Raw genomic sequence first — 16,513 nt, forward strand, 5'->3', positions numbered from 1 at the left:
TATGATCAGTGTAAAATCTAAATATAGTGCATGCTCTTTTTCTCTGCTTCTTCCTCTTCTTGCCTTCTTGTTTCAGAGTTGTGTGGCTCAGTGGAGGAAGCAAGTTGACCTTTCTAAACTCTGTTGTAAAGAGTCTGAATTTACTACCACATCTGGTTCCATATCCATGAGGAATTCATATATATCCCCATTTTTCCTTTGTCTTCATGTGAAGTTTCCTAAAGAGTGTCTGGTTTACCTCATATCTCCTTTTATGATTCTCATTCACCATTCTGGCAATGATCTCTAATAGCTTCTTCTAGACCTGAACCATAACCTTTTTTCTAGTTGTTTTTCATATGTTCTGTGCCTTTTCTAATAATAGTGATAGTGAGATGATGGAGTATGATAGTGTTGATGACATGTGTTTAGCCACTGTTTACTGAACATCTATTATATACTCCACAGTACTTTGAGAAATTTACATATGTCATTTACTCTCATTTACATATTATCTGATTTTTATTGTCTGTATAAGTCATTGTGTTAGGTATTATCATCTCCATCTTTTAAATGAATAAATAGTTGGTGAAAGTGAGCTTTGGTCACTTCCAGTTGTCATATAGTCAGTAACTAGCAAAGCTGCATTTGATTTCTGTTCTGTTTGACCTCAAAGATAAGCTCCATGTACTTTTGTTGTAAGTGGTTGTTTGTAGTTCTCCACTGTCCTTTTTTAGTTCCTCTTACTCCTGAGTTGGCTTTTCTTTCAAAGTATCCTACGTATTTCATTTAGTACCTTTTATGGCTATTTCCAAATTTGCCTTTCTATTCTAACTCTCATTTATGGCATGCCACTACCCTAGCATTCTTAGAGAATGTTCTCAATATTTTTTCAGAGCTTTATAGAAAGACATAGCATCTGATCATTTTTCTCAAACTTTCACTAATTGAGATGTTTTCCATTTTTCTGAAAGCCTATGTAATTTGTCCTGTTCCCTGAGTATATAATCTTTATGCCAAATTTCAATCTTTTCTATAATAATGTATTAGGGAAATGTAAATATTGTGTCTTTGAATTGTCCTTTTTTAAAAGATTTTATGTATTTATTTTAGAGAGAGAGAGGGAGTGAGCACAGGGAGAGAAGTAGAGCAAGAGAGAGAGAGAGAGAGAGAGAGAGAGGATTCCAGCAAACTCTGCCCTGAGTGCAGAGCCCAATGTGGGACTCAATCCATGACACTGAGATATGACCTGAGCTGAAACCAAGAGTCAGACAGATGCTTAACTGACTGAGCCATCCAGGTGCCCCATGTCTTTGAATTTTCTTGAACTGACTTCCTCTATATCTTCTGAAGAAATTCATTTGATACTTCTGACTGCTTTGTTAAGGAAGTTTTCAAAATGTTGCTGCGTGTATATCAAGAGAAATAAAGAGCTACTATTCCTCCTCTGGCATCTAAAACATAATTTTCAATAAAATTCTGAAAAGTAGTCATTCTGGAGAGAGGAAATTCCTCTATCCTCACCTTTAGCATACCCAAAATCAGGCCTGGTGTACCTGTTCATAAAGATTTAATTAAGGCAAGTCCTGATCTGATAGAAATAAGAAAAAAAGAAAGACTTCCTTCTTCTACTGGAGATGGGCTATGAGAGAAGGAGGTAGATGCAGATGGTGACAGGGGAGGAAACACGCAGAGGAATCCTAGTTGCCTGAGCACGCTGGAAAAAGTGTACAAGGAGCTAAGGGAAGCCAGACTTGTAACCACTTCCAGTAAGATTCAGAGAGATGGTGGAAAGGCACCAGCAGGAGTGAGTTTAAGAGGTTATACCTTTTATCTGAAATAGTCAAACTCATAGAAGCACAAGGTAGAATGATTGTTTTCAGTGCTTAGGGAGAGGGGGAATGGGGAGTTGCTGTCCAAGAGATACAAAGTTACAGTTACACAAGATGAATAAGTTCCAGAGATCTGCTGTATAGCATGTATTTATAGTTAGCAATGTTGTATTATACTCTTAAAAATTTGCTAAGAGGGTAAGTCTTATATTATCTGTTCTTAACACAATAAGAAAAAGAGGTAACCCCTCAGTTTACACAGAGCATTCATGGGGAACGAACATGCCCAGGTGCTGACTGAGAGGAACACAGTGTTTCTTAGGGCATCTTTGGTCTGTAGAGCCTGGTATTGGAAAGAGGAGGCCTCTGAGAGTGGGGAGATCAATGACCAAAGACCATGTGGTCATTGGTAGTGGAAGTATTTATCCAACAAGTCAAATAGGATTCATTTCATCTCATTAGTCACCAGTACAAGGAGCAGTTGACTAGCCACTCTGTGACAGAGCTTGGCAAGATCTAGAGGACTCTGCATGAATTCATGCCTTCTCCACCAGTCCTGTAACCAAGAGGTCACATGAGCCAGAGTTCTCAGGTATATATGAGGCCATCCTGAAAAGGATCAAGGAAAAGAAAAGATGTTTGAGAGACTAAGCAATTCTAATGATGAAACCACCTCAATCTCATTATAGAAAAAAAAAATGTAGGCACAAAAAGAAGGAAACAATACTCACAATCCTATTTATAGATGATAGCTTTTAACATCTTGCAGCAGATCCTTTAGGATGTAACTCACTAATCCATACCTCCCGATCTTTCTCTGTCCTTACTCTCTCTCTCTCTTTCTTTCTCATGGTTCTGCCATTTATTACTCCTATGACCTTGAGAATAATCATCATTTGTAAAGTGAAGGTAATAGTAATATTAATATCTACTTCATAGAATTGCTTTAGGATTAAATATGAAGTTGTATATGAATGTCAGTGCATAGTAAATATTCAACACATTTTAGATGTTTAGTTGGTTTTTTTAAAAATGGGCATAAGATATATTTTTAAAGTAAGAATATATACTGGATATCTTTTTATATCAATACATAATTTTTCTATAACATCACTCTAAAGAGTTGAACAGTACTCAAGGATATGACCAGGCCAGAGTTGATTTAATCAATCCTCTATTGTTGGACATTTAGATTATTTCTGATTTCTCATTACTACAAATAGTTCTCATGCAAATATTCTTAGAGGTACATATCTGGGACAAATAAATTCTTAATTGTTTCTTTAGATTAAATTTCCGAAAGTGCAATTTCTTGGTTAAAGGAAAAGTTTTAAAACTTTGAATACATATTTCCAGATAGCTTTCCAGTAAGGCTGAACTCAAAATTAAGGTGCCTTTTAACAAATCAGCAAGAATATGTCCAACCACATATCCTTCTTCATCTTGACAATGTAACTACAATTCACAGCAAGATAAAATTCGCTGCGAATTAAAGTAACTCCACCTGGAACAACAGATCTGACATTTACATTTTCAGGTAGAGTGAAAATCTGAGAGAAGAGGGAGGGAGGATTCTCAGTTTACCCCCATAGTCTTTGTGGCTGATGGCCAAATGTCAGACGCAACTATCACACCTGTCTTTTTTTTTGAAAATCATTTTGTAAAGCCTCTTGTTTGAAAGATAACTGCATTTTAATTGACTAGCATTCTACATCATTATGTTACTTTACTATCTGAAAATGAAAAAAAAAAAAAACTATTACTCTAAAAACCCCTCTGGTCTTGAGTTTAGTTTTCACCCCCTGCATGGATCATCATGGCTATGACTTCCTTAGGGATTACTCACAGGAGCAAGAGCAGTCGGCTTCATGCATGGGAAGACTGAAAGCCACTAATCTACAGAACTTAATTTAGAAACAACCTGCAAAAGATAGTTAGCGACTAATGAAGGTTAACTGAACCCTCCCTGGGGATGGTTCTCCTGGCTTAGATATAACTGTGCAAAGCCTTTCTTTCGCATCTGTTACACCCAGGAGGCCAGAGAAGGAAAGACGACCAACAAGAGACAAATAGAGTCAGCTCTTCTGCCTCATTCCTGCTGCCCTACTTAGGAAAGGAGTTCAGTTCAGCCTCAGAAACTAACACACACACTTTCTCAGCTGTACATGGTCATTCTTTCTAGATGAGAGCCCCATGGTACAGTAATTACCAGATTCAATTGCTTTAGTTGTCTTATGACAAACCCTAATGTGGGAACGCACTAAGCTATAAAATGACGATGATATCTTGGTCATTGGATTCAGATGTTTTAAAGAAATTGCTATATTAGATTTCTTTTGCAGTAGGAGTGGCTTGATATTATTGACATTCTTAAAATAATTAATTACTTCAATAAGTTCTTTTTATCTCCATTTTTTGGAGAAATAATTGGCATACATCATTGTATAAGTTTAAAGTATACAGCATGATAGTTTGACTTACAGATATTGGGAAATGATTACCACTGTAGACTCAGCTAACATCCATCTTTTATATAGATACAATAAAAAAGAAAAAAAGGAAAAACAATTCTTTTTGCGATGAGAACTCATAAGATTTACTGTCTCAACAACTCTCCTATATGTCATGCAGCTACAGTCATCATGCAGTACATTCCATCTGTAGCACTTACCCCTCTTACAACCCCCTCTTACACCCAGAAGTTTGTACCTTTAGACTACCTTCTGCACTCCCTACTTCCCACCTCTGGCAATCAACCACAGGTCTAATTTCTCTTTCTACCAGTTTTTTTTTTAATTATTCTATATGTAAGTGAGATCACGTAGTATTTGTTTTTTCTCTGATTTATTTCCCTTAAGTGTAATACCTTCAAGTTTGTTGCAAGTGGTGTGATTTCCTTGTTTTTTTTTTTTTTTATAGCTGAGTAATATTCCACTGCATAAATAAATCCCAACTTCTTTATCCATTCACCCATTGATGGACAATTAGGTTGTTTCCATGTCTTGGGTATCGTAAATAGTGCTGCTATGAACACGGGTTTGCAGATAGCTTTTCAAGTTAGTGTTTTCATTTTCTTTGGATATATTCCCAGAAGTGGAATTGCTGGATCATATGATAGTTCTATTTTTAATTTTTTGAGGCAACTTCATACTGTTTTCTATAGTTGCTATACCAATTTACAGTCCTACCAACAGGGGTTTCCTTTCCTCCACATCCATGCCAGGGTTTGTTATTTCTTATGTTTTTTGATGATAGCTTTTTTAAGTGTGAGGTGATATCTCTTTATGGTTTTAATTTGCATTTCCCTAATGATTGGTGATGTTGAGCATCTTTTCATATACTTGTTGGCCTATTGTATATCTTCTTATATATAGGAGACCTGAAATGTCTATTCAGGTCCTTTGCCCCCTTTTATTTTTTATTATTTTATTATTTGTTTATTCATTTATTTAGGAAGAGAGAGAGTGGGGAAGGGGCAGAGGAAGAGAGAGAGAGAGTGAGAGAGAGAGAATCTTAAACAGGCTCCATGCCAGCATGAAGCCCGATGCAGGGCTTAATCTCACGACCCTAAATCATGACCTGGAATCAAGAGTCACAGTCCCAGGTGCCCCAGTCCATTTTTAAATTGAGTTACTTTTTTTTGCTATTGAGTTGTATGAGTTCTCTCTATGTTTTGAATATTAACCCCTTATCAGATATATAGCTTGCAAATATTTTTTCACACTCTGTAAGTTGTCTTCTCATTTTGTTAATGGCTTCTTTTGCTATGTAGGAGCTTTTTAACTTGATGTAGCCCCAGGTGTTTAATTTTGTTGCTTGTGCTTTAGGTGTTGTATCAAAAAATCATTATAAGACCCATGTCAAGGAGCTTTATTTCTATGTTTTTCTCTAGGAATTTCATGGTTTGAGGTCTTACATTTAAGTCTTTAATCCATTTTCAGTTAGTTCTTGTGATTGGTAAAAGATATGGGTCCAGTTTCATTCATTTACATGGAAATATGCAATTATCTCTGAACCATTTATTGAAAAGACTTTTCTCCATCAAGTATTCTTGGCTTCCTCATCAAATGTTAGTTGACCATATATGCTTGAGTTTCCTTCTGGCTCTCAGTTCTGTTCCGGTGGCTTATTTGTCTGTTTTTATGCCAGTACCATACTATTTTGATGACTGTGGTTTTATAGTATAGCTTGAAATCAGAAGATGATGCCTTGTGCCTCTATTTTTTTTTTTTTAAAGATTTCATTTATCTGAGAAAGAGAGAGAAAGAGCATGAGTGGTGGGGAGGGGCAGAGGGAGAAGCAAACTCCCCACTGAACAGGCAACCTGATGCGAGGCTCAATTCCGGGACCTTGGGATCAGGACCTGAACTGAAGGCAGGAGATGCCCCGACTTTGGGTCTTCTTTCTCAGGGTTGCTTTGTATTCAGGATCTTTTGTGGTTCCATGTACATTTTAGGATTGTTTGTCTACTTCTGTAAAAAATGCCATTGAAATTCTAATAGAAATTACACTGAATATATAGATGGCTTTGGTAGTATTGATGTTTTAACAATATTGATTTTTTAATCCACTTATTTGTGACCTCAGTTTATTTCATCAATGTCTCATAGTTTTCAGGGTAGAGATCTTTCACTTCTTTAGTTAAATTTATTCCTAAGTATTTTATTGTTTTTGATGGTACTGTAAATGGGATTAACTTCTTTATTTCTTTTTCAGAAAATCTATTGTTAGAGTATAGAAACACTCCTGATTTTTCTATGTTAATTTTGTATCCTGAAGCTTCACTGAATTTATTAGCTAGATCTAACAGTTTTCTGGTGGAGTCTCTAAGATTTTCTCTATATAAAATCATGTCATCTGCAAATAGAGACAATTTTAATCTTCATTTCAAATTCTGATGCCTTTCATTTCTCTATCTTACCTGATTGCTCTAGCTAGAACTTATAGTACTATGTCAAACAGGAGTGGTGAGAGTGGGCACCCTTGTCTTGTTCCTGACCTTAGAGGAAACACTTTCAATTTTTCACCATTAAGTATGATGTTAACCATGGGCTTATCATATATGGCCTTTATTATGTGGAGATATGTTTTTTCCATGCCTCATTTGTTAAGAAATTTTTTTCATGAATGGATGTTGAATTTTGTCAAATGCTTTTTCTGTGTGTATTGAGATGATCATATGATTCTTTTCTTTCATTTTACTAATGTGATGTATTAGAATAATTTATTTGCATATGTTGAACTATGCTTGCTTGCAGGGATAAATCTCACTTGATCATGTATAATCCTTTTAATGTGCTGTTAAATTCAGTTTGTCAGTATTGTATTGAGAACTATGTTCATTGAGGATATTGTCCTATAGTTTTGTTATCTAGTGTATTTTTCTGATTTTGATATCTGGATAATGCTCGCTTTGTACAATGAATTTAGGAGTGCTCCCTCCTCTTTGAGAAGAACTGGGGTTAATTGTCCTTTCTTTATTTATTTTTGCATATTTTTTATTGGAGTTCGATTTGCCAACATATAGCATAATACCCAGTGCTCATCCCATCAAGTGCCCCCCTCAGTGCCCATCACCCAGTCACCCCATACCCCCACCCATCTCCCTTTCCACTACCCCTTGTTTGTTTCCCAGAGTTAGGAGTCTCTCATGTTTTGTCACCCTCACTGATATTTTCACTCATTTTCTCCCCTTTCCCTTCATTCCCTTTCACTAATTTTTACATTCCCCAAATGAAGGAGACCATATAATGTTTGTCCTTCTCCGATTGACTTACATCACTCAACATCATACCCTCCAGGTCAATCCACATCAAAGCAAAAGGTGGGTATTTGTTGTTTCTAATGGCTGAGTAATATTCCATTGTATACATAGACCACATCTTCTTTATCCATTCATCTTTTGATGGACACCGAGGCTCCTTCCACAGTTTGGCTATTGTGGACATTGCTGCTATAAACATTGGGGTGCAGGTGTTCCAGTGTTTCACTGCATCTGTATCTTTGGGGTAAATCCCCAGCAGTGCAATTTCTGGGTCAGAGGGCAGATCTATTTTTAACTCTTTGAGGAACCTCCACACAGTTTTCCAGAGTGGCTGCACCAGTTCACATTCCCACCAACAGTGCAAGAGGGTTCTCCTTTCTCCACATCCTCTCTAACATTTGTGGTTTCCTGCCTTGTTAATTTTCCCCCATTCTCACCGTTATGAGGTGGTATCTCATTGTGGTTTTGATTTGTATTTCCTTGATGGCCAGTGATGCAGAGCATTTTCTCATGTGCTTGTTGGCCACGTGTATGCCTTCTTTGGTGAAATTTCTGTTCATGTTTTTTGCCCATTTCATGATTGGATTGTTCGTTTCTTTGCTGTTGAGTTTAATAAGTTCTTTATGGATCTTGGAAACTAGCCCTTTATCTGATAGGTCATTTGCAAATATCTTCTCCCATTCTGTAGGTTGTCTTTTAGTTTTGTTGACTGTATCCTTTGCTGTGCAGAAGCTTTTTATCTTGATGCAGTCCCAATAATTCATTTTTGCTTTTGTTTCTCTTGACTTCATGGATGTATCTTGCAAGAAGTTGCTGTGGCCAAGTTCAAAAAGGGTGTTGCCTGTGTTCTCCTCTAGGATTTTGATGGAATCTTGTCTCACATTTAGATCTTTCATCCATTTTGAGTTTATCTTTGTGTATCGTGCAAGAGAGTGGTCTAGTTTCATTCTTCTGCATGTGGATGTCCAATTTTCCCAGCACCATTTATTGAAGAGACTGTCTTTTGTCCAGTGGATAGTCTTTCCTCCTTTGTTGAATATTAGTTGACCATAAAGTTGAGGGTCCACTTCTGGGTTCTCTATTCTGTTCCATTGATCTATGTGTCTGTTTTTGTGCTAGTACCACACTGTCTTGATGACCACAGCTTTGTAGTACAACCTGAAATCTGGCATTGTGATGCCCCCAGCTGTGGTTTTCTTTTTCAATATTTCCCTGGCTATTCGGGGTCTTTTCAGATTCCACACAAATCTTAAGATTATTTGTTCCAACTCTCTGAAGAAAGTCCATGGTATTTTCATAAGGATTACATTGAATGTGTAAATTGTTATGGGTAGCATAGATATTTTCACAATATTAATTCTTCCAATCCATGAGCATGGAATATTTTTCCATCTCTTTGTGTCTTCCTCAATTTCTTTCAGAAGTGTTCTATAGCTTTTAGGGTATAGATCCTTTACCTCTTTGGTTAGGTTTATTCCTAGATATCTTATACTTTTGGGTGCAATTGTAAATGGGACTAATTCCTTAATTTCTCTTTCTTCAGTCTCATTGTTAGTGTATAGAAATTCCACTGATTTCTGGGCATTAATTTTGTATCCTGCCATGCTGCCGAATTGCTGTATGAGTTCTAGCAATCTTGGGGTGGAGTCTTTAGGGTTTTCTATGTAGAGTATCATGTCATCGGTGAAGAGGGAGAGTTTGACTTCTTCTTTGCCAATTTGAATGCCTTTTATTTCTTTTTGTTGCCTGATTGCTGAGGCTAGGACTTCTAGTATTATGTTGAATAGCAGTGGCGAGAGTGTACATCCCTATCCCATTCCTGATCTTAGGGGAAAGCTCCCAGTGTGAAACCCTGCATCTTTTGATGGGATCATTTAGTCCATTCATGTTCAGAGTTACTATTGAAAGATATGAATTTGTGTTATCATAATACCTATTCAGTGTCTGTTTTTCTGGACTATTTCTTTGGACTTCCTCTTTCTTTTACAGAGTCTCCCTTAATATTTCTTGCAGAGCTGGTTTGGTGGTCTCATATTCTTTCAGGTTCTGCCTATCTTGGAAGCTATTTATCTCTCCTTCTATTCTGAATGAGAGCCTTGCTGGATAAAGTATTCTTGGCTGCAGGTTCTTCTCATGTAGGACCCTGAATATATCCTGCCAGCCCTTTCTGGCCTGCCAGGTCTCTGTGGAGAGGTCTACTGTTAATCTAATACTTCTCACCATATAATTTTTTTTTCTCACCATATAATTTAGGCATGTCTTGTCTCTTGCTGATTTAAGGATTTTCTCTTTATCTTTGGAATTTCCAAGTTTTACTATTAAATGTCGAGGTGTTGAATAGTTTTTATTGATTTTTTGGGGGGACCTCTCTATCTCCTGGATCTGAATGCCTGTTTCCCTTCCCAAATTAGGGAAGTTCTCAGCTGTGATTTGTTCAAACGTGCTTTCTGGTCCTCTGTCCCTCTCAGCACCCTCTGGATCCCCAATTATACATAGATCTTTCCTTCTGAGGCTGTCATTTATTTCCCTTAACCTTTCTTCATGGTCTTTAATTGTTTTTTTCTTTTTTCCTCAGCTTCCTTCCTTGCAATCAACTTGTCTTCTATGTCACTCACTCTTTCCTCTACCTCATTAATCCTCATTGTTCGGACCTCCAGTTTGGATTGCATCTCATTTAATTGATTTTTAATTTCGGCCTGATTAGATCTAAATTGTGCAGTCATGAAGTCTCTTGAATCCTTTATGCTTTTTTCCAGAGCCACCAGTAGCTTTATAACTGTGCTTCTGAATTGGCTTTCTGACATTGAATTGTAATCCAAATTCTGTAACTCTGTGGCAGAGAGTACTGTTTCTGATTATTTCTTTTGTGGTGAGTTCTTCTTTCTAGTCATTTTGCTCAGTGCAGAGTGGCTGTATGAGCAGGCTCCATCAAGAATATCAACCACAACCTAAGTAAATTTCACCCTAGATTATTCTGCTGAGGTTAGAGACCAGAAATTGAAAACAAAGGTCAGAACAAAATAAAACAAAAGGACCACTAAAGTGAAAAACAAATTTTAAAACAAAGTAGTAAAAAATAAAAGGCCAGGAATCCTAAAGAAAAAAAGAGAACAAAAAGAAAAAGGAAAAAGAAAAAAAAAAGAGAATGAAAAAGGGGACTGGGAGATGGTGGTGGTGGTGAAGAAGTTGTAGTGGAGGGAGAATATAGTCTACCTGAGGGGTTCTAGAGGTTGATCCTGTTGTTTCTGAGTATATTAAGTCCTGTATATTAGAAATGCTCAGTCCCAAATTTATATAAACCAGAAATACTTGTAGAGGGCCCCAACATTGACCACCAAAACATAAATGAGATAAAAGAGGGGGGGCAGAATGGGAATGAAGAATCTCATAGAATGAACCAGCACGGTATACCACTTGTTCTATGCATACTGGTCATGTTTTAGAAGGTATTAATTTCTGCCATTGTAGAACAAAATGAGGCAGAGAAAACAAAAAACACAAAACAAAACAAAAAAAAACCATATCTTGTATATCTCCAAATTAAGTTGAGTATGTTGAAGGAATCTAAAAGTGGAAAATATATCTGGGACCTGTAATTGTAGAAATATGAAAGTCAAAAAGGAAGAATCTTAAAAATGAAGGTGGTAAAATATTGTAGTTAAGGTGGGAAAAGAGAAAAAAACCTGGACATTTACAGTCTGATATAAAAATGAGTTGTACTGGAAAAAGGAAGAAAAAAAAAAAAAGGAGGGGTATCCTCTGGTTCTATATACTCTAAATCCCTCGACTTCCCCTAGAGCTTTCCAGCACTGCTCGGTCAAGAACTTGCTCTTCCCCCCTCTTTCCAGCTGGTCTTCTGAGGGAGGGGCCTCCTGTGCTGATTCTCAGGTGTGTGCACCTGGGGGAGCTGCCCCGCCCCCTGCCTGGTGCACGGCTCAGTGGGAACTGTTTACCGTGAGGCCCTGTTCCCTGGCACCCCGCTCCATCCAGGCAGAGGGTGACACCAGGAGGAACAACCCCACTGGCAGCGGCCAGCTCTCCAGCCCTGGAGTCAGCTCCCCCGGTAACTACCTGCAGTCTCCCAGTCTGGACTGCCCTAGATGCTCTGGGGGCGGAGGGTGCTGATCTGCACAGCTCTGGGCGCCCAGCGGCAGGAGAGTCCTCGCTGTCCTGTACCCTCCCCACCTCCACCTGTCCCGGGGGGAGCACAGGATCCCGGCTGTGCCCCTGGGAGCCCTGGGGCCCGGGGCCTGCGCTGCTGGAATCGCGCTCCCGGCCCGCGGCTCCCGAAGGCAGCAGGGCACAGCCCCCTCCGCCCGGAGCCCCCGCCTGACCCCCGGCTTCTCCCCGAGGCCCCGCCGGGCGCTCCAGCCCTTTCCCGAGCTCGGCCGCGGGGTGTGGGGCGCTCTCCCCCGGGCGCACCTCCTCTGTTAGTGACCCCGGGAGCCGGGAGGCCCCACCGCCCCTCCTGCGATCCTGCCCGAGTTCCCTGCTCAGCCCCTTTCCCTCCGGGAAGAATCCGGTGCAGATTTTTAAAGCTCCCGCCTCTCCGGGGCTGGGCTCTCCGGTCTGGAGGCTCTCCCCGCCGCCCCCGCCCCCCGCCTTAGCCCGGCTCCCCGCGGGGCCCCTCCCCCACTGGATTCTTTTTTATTTTTTTCCGCCTTCCTACCTTGTTAGAAGTGCAAACTCTTCTCCCTGTAGCGTTCCAGCTGTTCTCTCTTTAAATCTCAGGTCAAATTCGTAGGTTTTCAGGATGATTTGAAAGTTATCTAGGTAAGTTGGTGGGGACAGGTGAATTGAGGACCCTAATCCTCCACTACTGGCCCCCCCCACCCCAACTCCTAATTCTTCTTTAAATATTTACTAAAATTCACCAAGAAGCTCTCTGGTCCTGGGCTTTTCTTCATTTGGAGATATTCGATTACTGATTCGATCTCCCAACTAGCAATTGGACTATTCAGATTTTCTATTTTTTTCTTATTAAATCTTGTTAAGTTGTATATTTCTAAGAATTTTTCAAACTTTTTTTAAGTTTTGTTTGCTCGCATGTAGTTGTTCACTATAGCCTCTTATGGTCCTTTGAATTTCTTTGTCATCAGATGTAATATTTCCTTTTTCATTTGTTTTGTTGATTTGGATTCTTTCTCTTTTTCCCTTGGTTAGTCTATCTAAGGGTCATCAATTTTATTTATATTTTAAAAGAAACAACTTAGTTTGATTAATCTTTTCTATTGTATTTCCTTTCGGTACTTTATTTCTGATTTAATTTTTATTATTTTCTCCTGCTAACTTCAAGCTTAGTTTGTTTTCATTTTTCTAATTTCTTAAGGTATAGAGTTACATTGTTTATTTGGGATCCTTCTTGCTTCTAATGTAGGTGTTTATTGCTATGAACTTCCCACCTAGAACTGCTTTTGTTACATCCCACAATTCTGGTATGTTTTGTTTCCATTTTCACTTATCTCAAGAAACGTTTTTATTTCCCCTGGAATTTCTTTGCTCCATTGGTTGTTCAGAAGACTACTGTTTAATTTCCATGTGTTCACAAATTTTCCAGTTTTCTTCTTGCTGTTATTTCTACTTTTATGCCATTGTGGTCAGAGAAGATACTTGGTATGATTTCAGCCTTCTTGAATTTACTGACTTGTTTTATGGCTTAACATATGATCTATCCTAGAAAAGATTTCATGTGCATTTGAGAAGAATGTGTATTCTGCTGTTATTGGATAAAATATCCTATATAGGTCTGTTGGATTCATTTGGTCCACAGTGCTGCTTAAATTCACTGTTTCATTATTGTTTCTCTGGATGATCTACCCACTGTTAAAAGTTAAGTAGTAAAATCCTCCACAATTGCTGTATTGCTATTTATCTCCTTTTACTTTCATTCATTATTGCTTTACATATGTAGGTACTCCAATATTGGGTGCATATATGTTTATAATTATTATATCCTCTGATCCTTTATTCATTACATAATGATTTTCTTTGTCTCCTTTTACCATTTTCAGTTTAAAGTCTACTTTGTCTGAAATAAGTATAGCTTTTTAGGGGTTGCCATTTGTTCAAAATGTCTTTCCATCCCTTCTCTCTCAGTCTATATGTGTCTTTCAGGCTAAAATGAGTATCTTATAAACAGCATATTGTGTCTTTATTTTTTTTAAATCCATTCAGCCATTCTATGTCTTTTAGACACTTTCTATTAGAGACTTTGATCCTTTTATGTTTAAAGTAATTATTGATAGGTAAGGACTTACTATTGCCATTTTGTTAATTGTTTTTTGGTTGTTTTGTAGATTCATTGTTCCTTGTTTCTTATCCTGCGGTCTTTTCTTGTGTATTTTGATGTTTTTTGGTATAAGTCTGCTTTGACTTCTTTATTGTGTTCTTTTGTATAATTACTATAGAATTTTCCTTTGTGGTCACTATGAGTCTTAAATAAAATATCTTATTTTTTACTTCTTCCCCTTACATTTTAGATTATTATTGTCATAAATTCACATTTTTTATATTGTGATACTAATAGCAGATTATTATAGTTGTGGTTATTTATACTACATTCATTTTTTAACTTTTAAACTAGAGTAATAAGTGAATTATGCACCACTGTTGCCATATTGCTGAATTCTACAATGACTATATTTTTACCATTACCACTAATATTTACACTACTCTTTATGCTTTTTTGGTGTTAATTAGCATTCTTTTACTTCCCCTCAAAGAGCTTCCTTTAGTATTTTCTGCAAAGCAGCTCTGTGATAATGAACTCCCTCACCTTATATTTGGACAAATTTTTATCCCTCCTTCATTTTTGAAGGACAACTTTCCCAAGTACAGACTTCTTGGTTGACAATTAATTTCTTTCAATATTTTAAATATGTCATCCCCTTCTTTCCTGCCCTGAAAAGTTTCTGTTGAGAAATTTGTGGCTATGGGGATTCCATTGTATGTAACTTCTCTCTCTTCTCTTTCTGCTCTTAAAAATTTTTATCTTTAACTTTTGACAATTTAATTATAATAAGTATAGTGAATCTGGATGTTCATTTTTCTCCCCAAGTTCAGGAAGGTTTCCTTTTTAGTTCTCCTTCTGAAATTCTCATAGTGCAAATATTGTTTCTTTTCATTTTGTCCCATAGGCTTTCTTTACTTTTTAAAAAGTTCTTTTTCTTTTTGCTCCTCTGGGTAATTTCCCATGTCCTATATTCCAGGTCACTGATTGTACTTTTGACATTCTCTATTAAAATCTTTAGTTCAATTGTTGAATTATTCAACCCCAGGATTTCCGTGGAAAATTTTATTTGTTTGTTTGTTTTTTGGTGGTTGCTCTTTCCTTGTAAAACTTCTCATTATGTTCATGCATTGTTTTCCTAATTTTGCGTAGTCATTTGTGTTTTCTTGTAGTTCACTAAAATTCCTTGAAAGGATTGTTCTGAATTCTGTGACTGGGGTGGTTTGTAGATCTCCATTTCTTTAAAGTGAGTTATTAGTACTTTGTAAGTTCCCTTCGTGGTGTCATATGTACCTGATTTTTTTGTGATCCTTGATTCTTTATGTTGGTATCACTGTATTTGGGTAACTAGGCACTTCTTCCAGAGAAAGTTCTTCCTTAGTCAACACAGTTTGGGTTTCTGGGGGTATGTGCTGATAATGCCTTTGGGAGCTACTATTATGGTCTATTTTGGGGTGAGGCAACTATCTGAGCTCTGAGGATGGAGATGGGGATATCTGCCACTGACTGAGAATAGTTGGATAGGACTACTGGCTTGATTCCCTCCCCATGTGAGTCTGTAGGATAGACTCAGCAGTTGTCTGGATTCTCTGTTCAGGCTCAGATGGTTGAGACTGAGTACTATATTCAGTTATAGATGGGGCTATAAATTAGCTTTCTTGCCCTGAGAGAGCAGCTAGTGTTCAGGATCTGTGCAACTCATTGTTTGGGGACTTAAATCTGGCCAGAGTGTGCACTGAATTCCTTGGTCAGATGAGGTCACTAGTTTTGCTCTGCAGATGGGGAAGCCATGGGCTGTGCTCTGGTGTTTAATTGCCACCATGCATAGGACTGTTGAATGGGCTATACAGCTTCCTGTGTGCTATAATTAGAGACCTTGATTGGACAGGCTGAAGGCTGTATTCAATGATGAATGGGGATATGAATTAGATTTTCTGTTCAGGCGCATTAGGAGAAATAACTCTAAAGCTGGTAAAGTTCATTGTTGTTGTCTTAAGCCAACCCATATTCCAAGTGCCCTGACTAAAGAAGGTCCTGGCTTTGCTCTGCAATGTATCAGCTTCACCTACCCCCCTCTTAGCTCCAGGGCTACTGGGTTGCACTGCTTCCTGGAGATGTCTCCAACCCTTCTGATTGAGTGGGGCAGGAAGATACTCTCCACAGTGGTGGGAGCTATTTCTTAGCTCCCTTGCCTGGGCAAGAGAAGGAGAGGACACTCTGGGTTACTCTCAATTTCCCAAGGAGGTTCTCCAGTTGGCAGGGGCCAGGAACTACCTTCACCCTTGGATATGAATTAAACCCCCTGCTTGTGCATACCACAGAAACTCTACCCCTGGTACTGGCTTTGCTCTGGGAACAATCAGCTTTGCCCACCACCTCAACTTGAGCAGGGCTGTGCCATACTGCTTCCAGGATTTTTCACCAGTCCTTCTGGTCATATGGGGCTAGAAGACATTCTCCACAGTGGGTGGAGCTGTGATTCAGCTCCTTGCCAGGGTGTGGGTCCACTAGGCCATAGGGCTGGCAAAACTCCTCATTTGAGAATCCCAACCAGGCACATCTGTTCCCTACCAAGTTCTAGGTGAGAGTGCACCCCTGACTTGGTTCTGTATATGGGCAAAAACAATTATTAGGATTACTACTTGGGCACTGCAGGTATGAACTCAGTCTGCCAAGACCCATATGGTGGCTGTTGCAGGTCCCTCCCTC

General features: G+C 38.5%; 1 long non-coding RNA gene across 1 annotated transcript in view; it reads right to left on the reverse strand.

The window, feature by feature from the left end:
• Positions 1-16,513, reverse strand: part of LOC111093666 — a 62,933-nt gene that overhangs the window by 16,715 nt on the left and 29,705 nt on the right. The gene's annotated exons all lie outside the window — the stretch shown is intronic.

The sequence above is a fragment of the Canis lupus genome, chromosome 32, assembly GCF_011100685.1.
Source record: "Canis lupus familiaris isolate Mischka breed German Shepherd chromosome 32, alternate assembly UU_Cfam_GSD_1.0, whole genome shotgun sequence".
NCBI classification, from domain to species: domain Eukaryota; kingdom Metazoa; phylum Chordata; class Mammalia; order Carnivora; family Canidae; genus Canis; species Canis lupus.